At 46.1% G+C, this 15,579-nt stretch overlaps 1 protein-coding gene across 4 annotated transcripts in view; it reads left to right on the forward strand.

Annotated features, from left to right (window-relative positions):
* The window catches only part of LOC310830093 (transmembrane protease serine 11A-like), a 70,092-nt gene that overhangs the window by 14,330 nt on the left and 40,183 nt on the right, over nucleotides 1-15,579 (forward strand). For 3 of the 4 annotated variants that reach the window (XM_083709643.1, XM_083709646.1, XM_083709644.1), the window contains exon 2: nucleotides 13,172-13,387. The exons of the other annotated variant lie outside the window; for it this stretch is intronic. The gene's annotated coding sequence lies outside the window, so the exon portion shown is untranslated. The remainder of the gene's footprint in view (nucleotides 1-13,171; nucleotides 13,388-15,579) is intronic. 4 annotated transcript variants of the gene reach the window in all.

The raw sequence follows: 15,579 nt of genomic DNA on the forward strand, positions 1-15,579 counted from the left end.
CACGCTGCCCCGGGCACCCAAGCGAGTAGCTATGCCACTGGGATGGGGTGAGTCTTTAGTGCAAGAGTGCTCAACTACTGCAGAACCCCTGCTCAAATCCCTCCATATAGAAATCTGGGGGGGCATCTCAAGCAGACCTCCTCCTGCCATGTTTCTGCTTATACCAAGAAAAAAGCACACCAAGAACTCAGGCCAATGTAAATTTCAATAGTGGGCGTGGTCCCTACTCGCAAATCAGTAGTCAACAGTAACAAAAACTAATCCATTCAAAAGTACAGTGGTACCTCGGGTTACATACGCTTCAGGTTACATACGCTACAGGTAACACACTCTGCTAACCCAGAAATAGTGCTTCAGGTTAAGAACTTTGCTTCAGGATAAGAACAGAAATCGTGCTCCGGTGGCGCAGTGGCAGCAGGAGGCCCCATTAGCTAAAGTGGTGCTTCAGGTTAAGAACCGTTTCAGTTAACTGGTTGCCACTTTACAGCCAAATATGGTGAGAAATATGAGCTGCATGCAGGTACAGAGTCCACCCCAAGTGTCGTGGTGCATGTCTGTGACACGGATGCAGCAGAAGAGGGAGACCCAAGCCCAAAATTGTTCAAACTCGACGTCCTGATGTGCCATCTTCTGTGTCTAACTGATTTTCTCCAACAAGAGCACTTCTTTTTTATTCCACTTCTGTAGTCTTCCCATGCATTTTAATTTCTATTGGCTCTGTTTGTCTGGTAAAAATATATTGTGTGTTTCTGGATATCTACCTTATTGGAATACACTCTTTGCTGCAATGAAATCCTACCAAAGAGTAAAAAAAGAAGAAGAAAGAACAGTTTCAGGTTAAGAACGGACCTCTGGAATGAATTAAGTACTTAACCCGAGGTACCACTGTATGTATTCTGACAAGGATTATGTAATGGCATAAGGGGTTGCTTGTGCGTAAGCGCTAAAACGCTCCCAGTTTTGTGGTTAGTTTTAAACTCTCTCTAGCCGGACAGCCATGAGTGCGTGGCTGCCTTAATCACTGGCAGAATCCGTCAGTGGGCGTTTCCTGAATTTCTTCCAACATAAAAGTTCTTTGACAGAAAGTCTCCTCCTTGATTCTCTGCGCGACAGCTTTCTGCGCAGAGTGGGTGTCCCAAGGGGAGGCCCCGAGCTCTCACCACTGGTCTCGCTTGAAGCATCTCTGTGCCTCACCTCCAACACTGTCTCCTCCTCCCCTCCTTCTTCAGCGGAAACTCTCCCTCTCCCCCTGCTGGTTCCCTCCTCAGCATCCGAGGGTCTCCCAGCATCCGAGAGCCTCTCCACCACCCTGCGCTCCGATGGCAGTTCCCTGACAGATTACAAACTCAAATAGAGATTACAAACTCTAACAGAGATTACAAATTGAAACTCATAAAGATATGTATAACACAATAATTCGTTACATTGTGTTATACATATCTTTTATGAGTTTGAATGGATTAGTTTTTGTTACTATTGACTATTGATTTGCGAGTAGGGACCACTCCCACCATTGAAACTTACATTGGTCTGTGTTCTTGGTGTGCTTTTTTCTTGGTATATTTAATAACAAGAACTCCAACTTATTTAATGTTTCTGCTTATGCCCCAGCTGCCCCTTCTGAGGTCTCCAAGGGATGGGGGTAGCAGATCATGGAGGTCTCCCGTGATAGTAGGAGAGACCAAGGCAGGCATCTGCTTCAACAAGATGCTTCAACATCATTTCGTGGTACAGGAGAGGTCCAGCCAACTCTCTCCTATCACTGCTGGAGACCTCGGACATCTGCTCTGTCTACCTTCTCCAAGCGAAGCCTTTTTATCCTGGGGTGGGGGAAGAGGCAAAGTAGCAGGTGGAGAAGGTTTCAAGCCTGAGCAATGCAGCTGATTTGGGGGTGGGTATGTGGGTGAGCACAAAGCTGCCTGTGCATCCCTTTGGCGGAGGCAGGATCTCCGGGTTGTAGCAAGGCAATTCCAAACATTCTGCTTCTTCCATTCTGAAATGCCCATGTTTGCATTACAGAGAGTACCTGGAAAACAGCGCAAAAGTCAAAGAGCATCGGGGACAGCTGAGACAAGCAGGTTTAGGGTAGTAAAGTAGGAGTTTACTTCCTGCAGTGTATGGGTAAAAGAACAATGGGAATTAAGTTGCATCACTCTTTTTTTTTAAATTAATTTTTATTCAAATTTCTAATAACCATTCCATTTATAATTTAACATCCAATTTAACTTATACATCTTTTAGACTTCCATCAGCCTACCTGACAATTTTCATATTTATCACAACTTCTCACATTTCCTAAATTTATGTTGCACTTTAACAATCCTTATTTTATCTTCTCTTTTAAGCGACATTCCTATCTATTCTTTTCACAGAGCTTCCTGAAATCCAACAAGCGTTATTTCCTGATCACACACAGTTTTGATATACTCTGTAAATTTATTCCAGTCCTCGGTGAATCTCTGATCGCGTTGGTTTCAAATTTTCCCCGTTAATTTGTCCATTTCTGCATATTCCATCAGTTTCATTCTCCATTCTTCCCTCGTTGGCATTTCTTCCTGTTTCCATTTTTGGGCCAACAAAATTCTGGATGCTGTAACTGCATATCTAAATAACTTCACATCTTTCTTTTCAACATCGTTCCCTAATATACCTAGTAACAATGCTTCTGGTTTCTTAACAAAGGTATATCTCAACATTTTTTTCATCTCATTATAAATCATTTCCCCAAAGCATTTCACTTTCTTACATTCCCACCACATGTGATAAAATGTTCCTTCTTTCTCCTGACATTTCCAACATTTATTACTAACTTTAAACATCTTTCCAAGTTTCACTGGAGTTATATACCATCTATATATCATTTTCATGACATTTTCTTTTATCGTAATACATGCTGTCAGGGCTGCCTCTAGGTCCCAGCTCACAGAGGACCAACGCCAGGTTGATGTAATGTACAAAAGTCTTTATTGAAGTTTGGTTTCCATTCCAACGCCAGAGCGTGCACCCCTACGTCTTAACCTTAGATCGGCGAAGTCCCGTCTGACTCATCACCCCTTCCGCACCAGTTTAAGATCCTAGCCCTACTCCACCTCTTCCGTTGTTCTTTCCTCCTCTGGGTCCTCCTGCCCCCTGGGGTTTCCTCCTTTCTGGACTCTTCTGACGCTGACCCCCCTGAGTCTTGCCCCTCCTTCCGGCGGGCTTTAGGACCTGGCTCCCTATCCAGGCTACCTGCTGTGCCGCTCGCCTGTACATTTGAACTTGGCGCGCACGCCCAGCCGGTAACCTTCCTCCTGACCGTTTCCCCGCTCTCCGATGGAGGTGTGGTCAATCCTGACTCATCTCCTCTCGCTGGTAGTGAGAACACTGGTCCCGATTCCTGGGACTCCTCCCCCCCACTGCGCTCTGGTGGGGAAGCTGGTCCTGATTTCCAAACTGCTGCTCTGGGAGTCCCCGCTGGCCCCTTCCTTCTGGGGTTTCCCCCTTGGCACCCCCCTTGCCCTGGCCATCGGCGCTCCCTTCTGTGAATCTTCCGATTCGCTGGAGAGGCTCGTGGAATCCCTCTGACCGCTGTCACTGCCTCCACCCCCCTCGGATTCCTCCTCCTCGCTCTCCATCTCCGCCCACTCCTGTGCCTCTGCTCCTGAACCCCTGACACATGCGATGAATTTCATTCCCTCTTTCCATAATTTTATCCACTCCTCTAATTGTATGTTATAACCAAAAGTTGCATCACTCTTAAGGCCGAGTGTGCGATTGGTCAAAAAGGATCTAATCATCTATATTGTTTTTAACACTTGATTGGGAGCCGCCCAGAGTGGCTGGGGAAACTCAGGCAGGTGGGCAGGGTATAAATAAATTATTATTATTATTATTATTATTATTATTATTATTATTATTATCTGACCCCTCAAATTTTGGTCAAGTATTGTTAATGCTTTAACACCATGAGAACAACACATAAGATTCAGATTTGATATGCGTGCTAATTCCAAGCACACAAAAAACACAAACTAGCTGATGTTATGAAATAATTAAATTGGGTTTAAAAAGCAGCAATGAATTATTTATTTTGCAATCTTTCCATTCTTCCCGTCCCCTGTGAAGCATACAGAGTTTCCTGCCTCCATGTTCCTGACTTAAACTGGGTGACTGACCCAGTGTGGACTTCATGGCTGTGTAAGGTTTTGAACCTGGGTCTAATAATAATAATAATAATAATAATAATAATAATAATTTATTTATACCCCACCCATCTGGCTGGGCTTCCCCAGCCACTCTGGGCGGCTTCCAAAAAAAATTTAAAATACTGTAATACATCAAACATTAAAAACTTCCCTAAACTTCAGATGTCTTCTAAAAGTCTGGTAGTTGTTGTTCTCTTTGACATCTGGTGGGACGGCATTCCACAGGGCAGGCACCACTACCGAGAAGGAACTCTGCCTGGTTCCCTGTAACTTGGCTTCTCGCAGTGAGGGAACCGCCAGAAGGCCCTCGGCGCTGGACCTCAGCGTCCGGGCAGAACGATGGGGGTGGAGACACTCCTTCAGGTATACTGGACTGAGTCCATTTAGGGCTTTAAATGTCAGCACCAACACTTTGAATTGTGCTCGAAAACGTACTGCGAGCCAATATAGGTTATATGTCCTGCTCTCCCTACCTGCTAGGCAGATAGGCCTTTGCCACTGGAACCTGCATGTTGTTGTTCTGGTTACAGCAGAAAAAGCTCTGCTGTGCTACAAGGTTTGCTCCCTGAGAGCTGCAGGATGAGAATGCAAGCGGCCCTTGCTTCTCCTCTTGCTCTTAATTAAATAAATCTGCTGCCCGTCAGCTTCATGGAGCAGTATTTGACTGGTCAACTAGGGCAAGGATTCAAACAGAGCAGGTCTTCTGAGACCCTACTTCCAGCACCCAGCCTTTCTGTTCTTCGGCGTAATGCATTTCAGTATTTTGCCTCCCGTCTCATGCCCAGGAAAGGCATCCCTGCGACCTACATAAATTGTGCCAACCAATCAAGTCTGCTTAATTTATTCTTCACCTTTCTCTATTTTGCATAACTTAGTATTTGCTTCTGAGGGGGGTGTTAAGTTGTGGGTGAACATATCAGATGACACAGCGATTCTTCAGACAGTTCTTGTTTATTCACAGGCCAGGACAGAACTGAACTGAAGGGTTCAGCCAACTACAAAGCAACAGTAGCAACTTTCTGTAACTATCCAATCACTGAACGTCACTTTCAATTCCTTATTTGCATATGTGGACCTGAGTGAAAACTAGGGTTCAGCTCAACTACATATGTGGACCTGAGTGAAAACTAGGGTTCAGCTCAACTACAAAGCAACAGTAACAACTTTCTGTAACTATCCAATCACTGAACGTCACTTTCAATTCCTTATTTGCATATGCGGACCTGAGTGAAGACTATCTATAGTATCCCCCTGCTGGCCCAGGGTGAGAACTTTAGTACATAACGGGGGGAGGGGGAGGAAGTTATGCAGTACACCCAAACTCCACCCCTGAACCCCAGGAGATCTTTTTCAGCAACGCTCTCTGGCTTTGCGATATGAAATGCACAGATGCATTTAAAGGATGTCCCCCCAACCCCTTTAACCGCAGTAGCCATGAGCTGGATTGGGACCATGGCATGCAGAGAAGGGGCTTAACTCTTTCCTTTCCTGCTGAGAATTGCTCCCCACCCTCCAGAGGTCTATTTGCACCAATGGAAGCTCTCAAGAGAAGAACACTCAGGTCTTCCTATAGGATAGATGTGTTCTGAGGCCAGGATATTTGTGCTAAGCGCAGCCTCATGGTGCAAAGGGCCTTTCCCTCATAGTCTTCCTTGCCAAAGTTCCTCTATTGCCGCGGTATTTGCGGCATGAGCCCAGAGAGATACATCCTCATGCCATAACATATTTTTGATGCTGTCTTGATATAACCCGCCCTAAGGACCTTGTGGTGAAGGATAGGCAGTAAAGCTAATCATTGTTATCATACGTACTGGTCCAGAGTTTATATGCTGGAATTAGTGTGCTATGACTAAGGATGCCTCATCCTGTCAACTAAATAATAACCAAGTAGGCAACAGGAGGGACGCAGGTGGCACTGTGGGTTAAACCACAGAGCCTAGGACTTGCCAATCAGAAGGTTGGCAGTTCGAATCCCCGCAACGGGGTGAGCTCCCGTTGCTCGGTCCCTGCTCCTGCCCACCTAGCAGTTTGAAAGCACATCAAAGTGCAAATAGATAAATAGGTACCGCTCCGGCGGGAAGGTAAACGGCATTTCCGTGCGCTTCTCTGGTTCGCCAGAAGCGGCTTAGTCATGCTGGCGACATGACCCGGAAGCTGTACGCCAGCTCCCTCAGCCAATAAAGTGAGATGAGCGCCGCAACCCCAGAGTCGGTCATGACTGGACCTAATGGTCAGGGGTCCCTTTACCTTTACCTTTAATGACATGGCTCAAACAGTGATTTCGTTGTGACAAGGCTCAGGAAACTAGAACTCTCTTGGCCAAACAGAGTATGAGAATAGTACTTCAGAAGCAGTACCAAAGTGGGGTATGTTTATGTGCAAGTTTGCAGGGGAACAAAGAGGAAGTTCAATTCCATGTATACCCTTAGAAACTCGCAATAATGACATCTTTGCAGGATTCTTTGCTTTTTATAAGCAATGACGTGAGCCCAACCTGAAGAAGGAAGAGTTATGGACTTTTAAAGCTTCTATTGACACACATCATATAAACTTTAAATAGAACACAATCTCAACATTTGATAACTTCCCTGCTGAGTGATTTAAGACCTTTACTTGTGTCATTCACGAGCATATTAAATGTATGCTTAATGTACTCTGAATTGCATGATGCATGGAATGATGCCATAATCTTCATTTATAAAAATGGGGAGCATCCAAGGTTGTTGACAGACAGGTTAAACAAGTCCATTATTAGTTCATTTGGAATCTGCTAGTGGCTGCGAAAAAAAGAAAACTGATTACAAAGAAATGGCATGGACCTGCTTTTCCTATGTTAGAATAAGGGGTGGTTAAGATTTGGAAATGTTGATATTAACAATGTTGATTTAAGCCAGGGGTGGTGAACCTGTCACTCCACCCCCCAAGATGTTGCTAGACTCTACCTTCCATCATCCCTGACAATTGGCCTTGTTGGCTGGAGGTAATAGGCCTTGTAGATCAGAAGACCTTGAAGATACCAGCTTCATGAAAGTTGCAAAAGGGAACTGAAGCCACGTCTTTTTTAGAGTTCCTGGCTATGTGTGTAGGGCTTTGAAAACCTCCGGTCCATTGTCGCAATGTTTCAGCAAATGGTTGATGGACAAATGGTTGATGATGCTAAGAGGATCATTTTTACCATGAAGGTAAAGGGACCCCTGACCATTAGGTCCAGTTGTGGCCGACTCTGGGGTTGCGGCGCTCATCTTGCTTTATTGGCCGAGGAAACCGGCGTATAGCTTCCGGGTCATGGGGCCAGCATGACTGAGCGCTTCTGGCAAAACCAGAGCAGTGCACGGAAACGGCGTTTACCTTCCCGCCGGACCAGTACCTATTTATCTACTTGCACTTTGACGTGCTTTCAAACTGCTAGGTTGGCAGGAGCAGGGACCGAGCAATGGGAGCTCACCCCGTCACGGGGATTCGAACCACCGACCTTCTGATCGGCAAGTCCTAGGCTCTGTGGTTTAACCCACAGCGCCACCCGCGTCCCTTTTACCACGAAGCGTACTGCAAATAATATCTGCTATCTGTTTTTCTGGGATGGCTGTCTTCTGTTTTTGTGTGACTATAACCTGTCTTCTGAATTATGGGCAAAGATTATTTTTGGTAAGGCTTTTAAGGATGGCATTTGCGTGGCCAGGTGGAGACGCCCGACCCCAGGTGACCCCCAGGAGGAATGATGACTCATGACAACGTAGGGAGACCTTGGCTTAGGCATTGGGCGTTTATCCCTCCTAGTCCCCGTCCGGGGATCTGGGGAACATCAGGGTTATCCAAACTGTGGGGGGATTGGGCTGGCTCTGGAAAACGTATGTTTAAGCCGAGAGCCCACTCCCCATTTCGCCGCAACGCAGGGAGACCACTGACAACCTCTCAGCGTATGGCCAATGACTCCCCTCAAAACAACCCCTTTAACGGGGAACCCTGGGACTGCTGCTGCAGGGGGGGGGGTTACCGCTTCACTCCCCCCCATTTAGGGAAGATAGACTAAAGGATTCCGCCCAAGGCCTGAAACCGCCAAAGTTGTGATGTTTTGCTACGGGGAAGGCAAAACCTGCCACTGCAGGGAAATTGCTTCCCAGTCCTTCAACAGCAACCATCAGTCACCGTAGCAGTGCCCGCGTACCTGTAAAGAAGTGGTTAACCTGCAAAAGACTGAGGGAGGGCAGGGTGGGAGAAGCTCTGGAGCCGGCTGAGGACTCCCAGGTAAGTTCCACCCTCTATTGTGTTGTGCAGGGCGGTCCTAACCCTACCTGGTTGACTCCCCTGGCAACACCTCCCCAGCTGGGATTGGTTGACTGTCTGAGGTTAGGCTGGAACCTCCAGGTATTCAGCTTGGGGAGGCAAAGCCAGTCTGACTTGCTAGAGATTGTGTAGGGCCAGGGGGCTGCGTGTGACCACGCAAAAAGCACCCCACCCATTTGAAGTGGGGAGCAGTCATTAATAGATAGACTGGGCAATATCTGTACGTTTTGGGCTTGCCTGACATGGGAATAATAATAGAATTAAGAATCTGACCATGAAATAGTCCAATAAGGGGCTAAGACAACGTCCTGGGAAAAGCTTTTCAAAATGTGGTTGGAAAACTCTCAGGCTGAATTGCTTCCCCAGATTTAAGATGAATGGTATCTTTCGCTATGGATATTATTAGCCTATTTAAACATTTTCTGTATTGGTCCGGCGTTCCTTCCTTCCTTTCTAAACAAACCACTTTGGAGCTAAGACAGATATGCCATAATTTCCCTAGAGCCTTTTAAATGTATTGTTTGAAGTTCTTTATATCAGTGCAACTACATATAAATTTGGGATCTCAAATAGGGAGATAATTTTCTGCTTTGACTTAGGTCACATAAGTTGAATTAATACTTTGGTCCAAATTGCGATAAACCATTTATTATGTGAAAGGCAATCTGTTCACATAATAAGAAGCAAAGAAGTTTGCAAGTTAAGGTTGGGCTTCCCTATTTTTTGCCATCTTAAAAAAATAATAATAATTAAAATGTTCCCCTCCCAGGCCATGTCTCAGTAAAGCCCTTTAGCCTGTCTGGGACAACTGCAACATTACCTCAGAGAAAGAGTGGCCTAGTTGCCAAAATTGAATTAACAAAATGGTAAAAAAAATTAGTAAAATCAGGAGTGCCAGAGCTGGACTCAGCATACAGTAATCCAAAGGAGGGAGAATCAAGGGAAGTTATTCAGGCACAGAAGGAAGGCAAAGAAGAAATTGCGGAATTTAGGGTTGCCATATTTCAAAAACCAAGACACCCCGAAAGTTGTTTTTGGAAATTTCCACCAGACGTGAATTCCGCAAATGTATGGCATCCCTAGCCCAGAATTGTGTGGTTAGGCACTGAAGGGGGGGGGAAGGAAACTGAGGGAACAGGATGCTCGACAAAATGGGCCTTCTTAGGTCAATCTAGAACGGCATAATCATGTGAAAGTGGTACAGGGCACTCGTACCACCATTTAAATTTCTTTATGTCACTGCTGTTTGCGTGGCGAGTTCCCGCCTCCCACCAGTAGGAATAACGACACGTGACACAATTATTTTAGGTTAATGGGCTAAAAATGGCCACAACTTTATTGGTTACAGGTAAAGAGCGGTATTGGCTTAGGCATTGGTCCTATCCGACTATCCGGCTTCAACCTGTTTGCTTGAAGACCGGGAAGGGTTAACACCAGCAGGGGGAGCCCTGCTGATGCACATCAAGTAGGGACTCCCCCGGGGTCACCGCTCGGGGGCGTGCCTTAGGCCCTGACCTCCATAGGCTTCGGACGAGGCAACGCCCCCCAGAATCCTTTACCGGACTACCCTTCAATATTTGGGGGAGGTGATGTGCTCCTCCCCCCCCCAACACATCTACATAACAATACCCCTACCCAATGCCTAACCACCAAAACCAAAGAAGTTGTGACGATTTGCTACGAGGTAGGCGAAAAAACGGTGCCAATTTGCCAAGTGGAAAAAAATCCTACCAAGCCCCTTAACAGCGACCAACCGAGGTCCATATCAAGGTCAGAAAGGGAACCTTGAAGGGCGGGTGGGTGGGAAACCTAAGAAGCTGAGCGGCCAAAGAGGGAGATCTCAGGCCACACTTGCCTTAAGTGAGGCAAGCCACACCCCCTGAGCCAGCCGATGACGCGGCCCGAGGATTCCCCTGATCGCGCGGGTCTGGAAGCGTGAAGCCCGCAACACCACCTCCTCCCGAGGTCGGAAGTGGCTTTAAGGCAGAGAGGCAAGGCCAAAGAAATGGCTGCGCCACAAAACAGGTCAGCTCCAGGGGAGCAGCTGTAGAGAGATTTCGTTCTTCTTCTCCGTAAGAAAGATAATATTGATTTTTCCGAATTATTTCTGAGATCCATTGATGAGCTTCCCCACAGAATCCAGTCATTTTTTGTGCTAGGCTCCCAGGTTCCAAAGTCTTCCAAGTTCATACATGTGGTCTGACCGCAACAGGAACCTCATCTATAATCCTAATGCATAGCTATTACTCTGATTTCTATTGTCAAGTGTAATCCCTTCCCAAAGGGCTTGGTAGCATTAATCATAATTCCCCTGCGGGCATTTGTCAAGTCTCCCAGTTCTTTTCCTTCTCTGAATCTTGCTTCATCATTGCCTTAAAATATCATGTTGTAATGAGTTCCACAGACTAATTACACTCTAGGTTCCTTTTGAGAACTCATTCTGTATTGAGGCGCCAGTGCCGAACACAGCTGTCGCTCTCTTCTGTGAATATCGTTTTGCACAATTAAGTAAGAAGGGTTCAGTTTTAGAAATGGTTTAGAAAGCAATGTCAGGAGAATCCTTAGAAACACATAGGATTGCGGACACTTTCTCTGCATTCTAACGTGCAGAAATTACCGTATTTTTCGCTCTATAGGATGCACTTTTTCCCTTCTAAAAAGTAAGGGGAAATGTGTGTGCGTCTTATGGAGCGAATGCAGGCAGCCAGAAGCCAGAACAGGGAGAGGGAGCGCTGTGCAGAGCTCCATCTCATTGTTCTAGCTTCGGGCTTAGCTGCGCAAAGCCTCTGCAGGGCAGCGGGATGAAGGCTCCCTGTGCCCTGCGGAGGCTTCGCGCAAAGCTAGACCAGCTATCCCAGCGGCTATCCCAGAAGCCAGAACACAAGAGGCTATCCCAGAAGCCAGATGCCTCTTGCTGTTCTGGCTTCTTGGATTCAGACCCCCCCCTTATTTCCTCCCCCCCAAGCTAAGTGCGTCCTATCATCTGATGCGTCCTATAGAGCGAAAAATACAGTAAGTAAAGGGAAGGTTTTTTACATCACTTTATCTCCACGATAGGAAAAACATCCGCTGCTAAATTTCTGTATAGAAGGCAACTGGAAGGGACAAATAGATTCTTCTTGTAATCTGGGAATGAATGTTCCACCTACATCTTGTTACAACACGCCACAGCCTGTCATTTTCCTGCCCTATCATGCTGTAATGTCTGCATTTACTGCACCAGTGTCAACAGGCAAATCACTTCAAAGTATTTCTGCATTTGTGGCTGCATCATGCATTATTCGATTGCTTTAGCAGAGGACTTTTGGCTTTTGGAATATTATCACTCATGGACTGCTTAGAAATAAGATGCAAATGGGTCATTTATAAATAAAATTCATCCCATTGGCTGATACTTCAGAAGATATGTAACCCACCCGGGCCACTAAACTGGACCACATATTGCGTGTTACCTGCAGTTTTCCATTTCGGAAGCTTTGAACATTTGCATTGCAGTTCTAGGCTTTTGTGGTCAATGCTGCCCATCAGCTGGTTACTATTCAGGATTACAGTGGTACCTTGGTTTGCATACATCTTGGTTTGCATAGGTTTTGGATTACAAACACGTCAAACCCAGAAGTGCGTTTGCAACCTTATTTTCGATTAAAAGCACCTTAAAGACCAACATTCCCTGCTACTGGAAGGATTTTTTTTTTTTTTTACTATGGCAGACCAACACGGCTACCTATCTGTAACTTCGATTAAAAGGTAAAGGTAAAGGACCCCTGACAGTTAAGTCCAGTCGTGAATGACTCTAGGGTTGCAGTGCTCATCTCACTTTACTGGCCAAGGGAGCCGGCGTACAGCTTCCGGGTCATGTGGCCAGCATGACTAAGCCTCTTCTGGCGAACCAGAGCAGCGCACAGAAACACCGTTTACCTATAGCTGTCAACTTACAGATTTGAAAATAAGGGACCAGCAGCCTCGAAAATAAGGGATCAGCAGCCAAAATAAGGGATCAACAATTACTTTGATAAAATACATATTTTGTTGCATGCAAATGGCTTTAGATACCTATTAGGTCCATAAATTACCATATAGCATTTATTCAACACAAAAAACCAGCAACAATTTGTTGTTGACAAAGGACAGCTGGACATAGAAAGGGCCCCATTACCTTCAGTAGCTTATTTAAGGGACATCATCAATAAGGGACAGCAGCGGGACATGGCACTGGGATAAGGGACTGTCCCACCAAATAAGGGACGCTTGACAGCTATGCGTTTACCTTTCCGCTGGAGCAGTACCTATTTATCTACTTACACATTGGTGTGCTTTCGAACTGCTAGGTTGGCAGGAGCAGGGACCGAGCAATGGGAGCTCACCCCGTCGTGGGGATTCGAACCGCCGACATTCCGATCGGCAAGCCCTAGGCTCAGTGGTTTAGACCACAGCACCACCCGCATCCCATTTTCTTGGATTACAACCCATTTTTTTTTTATTACGGACAAAAAAATTTTGGGAGGCCCCATTGGCGAAAGCGAGCCTTGGGCTACAACCTGTTTTGGTTTAGAAGCGGACTTCCGGAACGGGTTATGGTTGAAAACCAAGGTACCACTGTATTGTTGTTTACAAATGGGGGGTTGGGGTTTGTGTTGTTGGAATAGTTGCCATGTTTTGATGCTTGATCCCTCAAATGCTTCTTCCCCATCATGTCCCTCCAGATCTGGCACCTCCCTGAACCGGTCTGGTCACCGCAGAGATCTTGAGCTGCAGGCTGTCTTGTCTTGGATGAAGGGAGGAGCAAGACACAGAGTGATAACTCAGCATATTGGGTCACGTCCTTTGCATCAGATATCACCAGCAACCTGGAGGTGATGTCAGGTCTAGAGGCAACTTCTTACTGAGGGTTTGCATGCTGCAGTGGTCAGTGCGATCTGGTAGGTGGTTTTTACCCAGGGTTTTTTTTTAATATATATATATATTTTTTACAAGCTGGAAAGTGTGCAGAGGAGGGCAACCAAGATGAACAAGGGTCTGGAAACTAAGACTTATGAGGAGCGCTTGAAGGATCTGGGTATGTTTAGCCCAGAAGAGAGGAAAATGAAATACGATATGATAGCCATCTTTAAATATCTTAAGGGCTGTCACATGGAGGAGGGACCATGCTTGTTTTCTCTTGCTCTGGAGGGTGGGACTCAAACCAATGGCTTCAAGTTGAAAGAAAGGAGATTCTCACTAAATATTCAGAAAAACTTTCAGACGGTTAGAGCTGTTTGGCAGTGGAACAGACGCCCACGAGAGATGGTGGACACGCTTTCCTTGGAGGTTTACAAGCAGAGGTGGGGTGGCCATCTGCCATGCATGCTTTAGCTGAGATTATTGCCTTGCAGGGGGTTGAACTAGACCAGTGTTTCCCAACCTTGTGCCTCCAGATGTTTTTGGCCTACAACTCCCATCATCCCTAGCTAGCAAGACCAGTGGTCAGGGATGATGGGAGTTGTAGGCCAAAAACATCTGGAGGCACAAGGTTGGGAAACACTGAACTAGACGACCCTCTCAAGTTCCCTTCAACTGTTCCCCTTTTTTAAGGGAAATTCCCTTATTCCGAATAGGATTCCTCGCAAGAAAAGGGAAAAGTTGACAGCTCTGGATCCCTTCCAACTCTAAGATGCTATAATTCTAAATGTGAAGTGGTTATATGGGGAAACTGGACCATGGGACCTGGAGTTTGCATAGCCCTTCTGGAACCGTACAGGTTCCCTTAGTTCCCAGAGTCCCACTGTATGAGTCCTCTGGGAGACAGCAAGCGGCCTTTTCTTCTAACAGTTGAGTACAAGAGGAGGAAGAAAGGCAGCACCTACTAAAACCCACTAGTGGTACCTCTGGTTACATACTTAATTCGTTCCGGAGGTCCGTCCTTAACCTGAAACTGTTCTTAACCTGAAGACCACTTTAGCTAATGGGGCCTCCCGATGCAACCACACGATTTCTGTTCTCATCCTGAGGTAAAGTTCTTAACCCGAGGTACTACTTCCGGGTTAGCGGAGTCTGTAACCTGAAGTGTTTGTCACCTGAAGCGTTTGTAACCCACACCACTGACAGAGGAAAAAGAGCCCTGCTGTTCTCTTTCATATTGTGCAACTCTGCCAAATTGGACAATGTCCTGTGGTCATATCATAGCTGGGCATCAACTGATTACATTCGGAGGAGATCTACCCCAGACTATGGCATTGACTTCTGCCACCAGCAACGAATAACTGAGTGGGGTTTGTGACTGCGAGGAAAGAGCAATAAGTTGGGGGTGGGTGGGGTGGAACTGCAAATTACTGACATAAATTCCACTTGCATAACATGTGGTTGTATTTTGAGTCCCGCGATCGCTGGTCTTCCTCATCAGAATATCTCCTTCTTTTCCTAAAACTCAGTGTTTTCAGAAATGGGGACACAAATGTTCTCATGGGCAAATGTGAAATGTTGCTAAGAATAGACAGAGGCTGCCACTAAGTTCTCCTTTGAAACAAGTAGATGCTGTTGTGCAGCTCCCATTCATCTCAAAGGAGCTGACTCAGGACAACTTCCCAGTGGATTACCACCAGTTAAAGTTGAACTGCAGAGGCAATACAACTGCCTTACTTATTCAGACTAAAGGTCAATCTAGTCCATTATTCTATCACCAATAACGTTAAGACAGACAGATGCTGCTGATAATATGCCAGGCACGAGGCTGATGGCCTTTCTCTGTTGGCTTGTCCTCAACAACTGGTGCCATTTTCTGCACCCCTTCATTTGCCATGCTTTCACACTGGGTTTTTTTTGTACCTACTCATCAGACCACCATAAAACAAACAAACCTTCAACAGACAAAGGGAACTATGGTACATATTTGTATCAAGTTAATGAAAGTGTGTGTGTGTGTGTGTGTGTGTGTGTGTGTGTGTGTGTGTGTGAATGAATGAAACTTTATTTGCGTCAGCCATAGCAACAAGTACAGTGGTACCTCGGGTTACATACGCTTCAGGTTACGGACTCCGCTAACCCACAAATAGTGCTTCAGGTTAAGAACTTTCCTTCAGGATGAGAACAGAAATCGTGCCCTGGTGGCACGGCAGCAGCAGGAGGCCCCATTAGC

This window comes from Podarcis gaigeae (genome assembly GCF_964106915.1).
Source record: "Podarcis gaigeae genome assembly, chromosome: 13".
NCBI classification, from domain to species: domain Eukaryota; kingdom Metazoa; phylum Chordata; class Lepidosauria; order Squamata; family Lacertidae; genus Podarcis; species Podarcis gaigeae.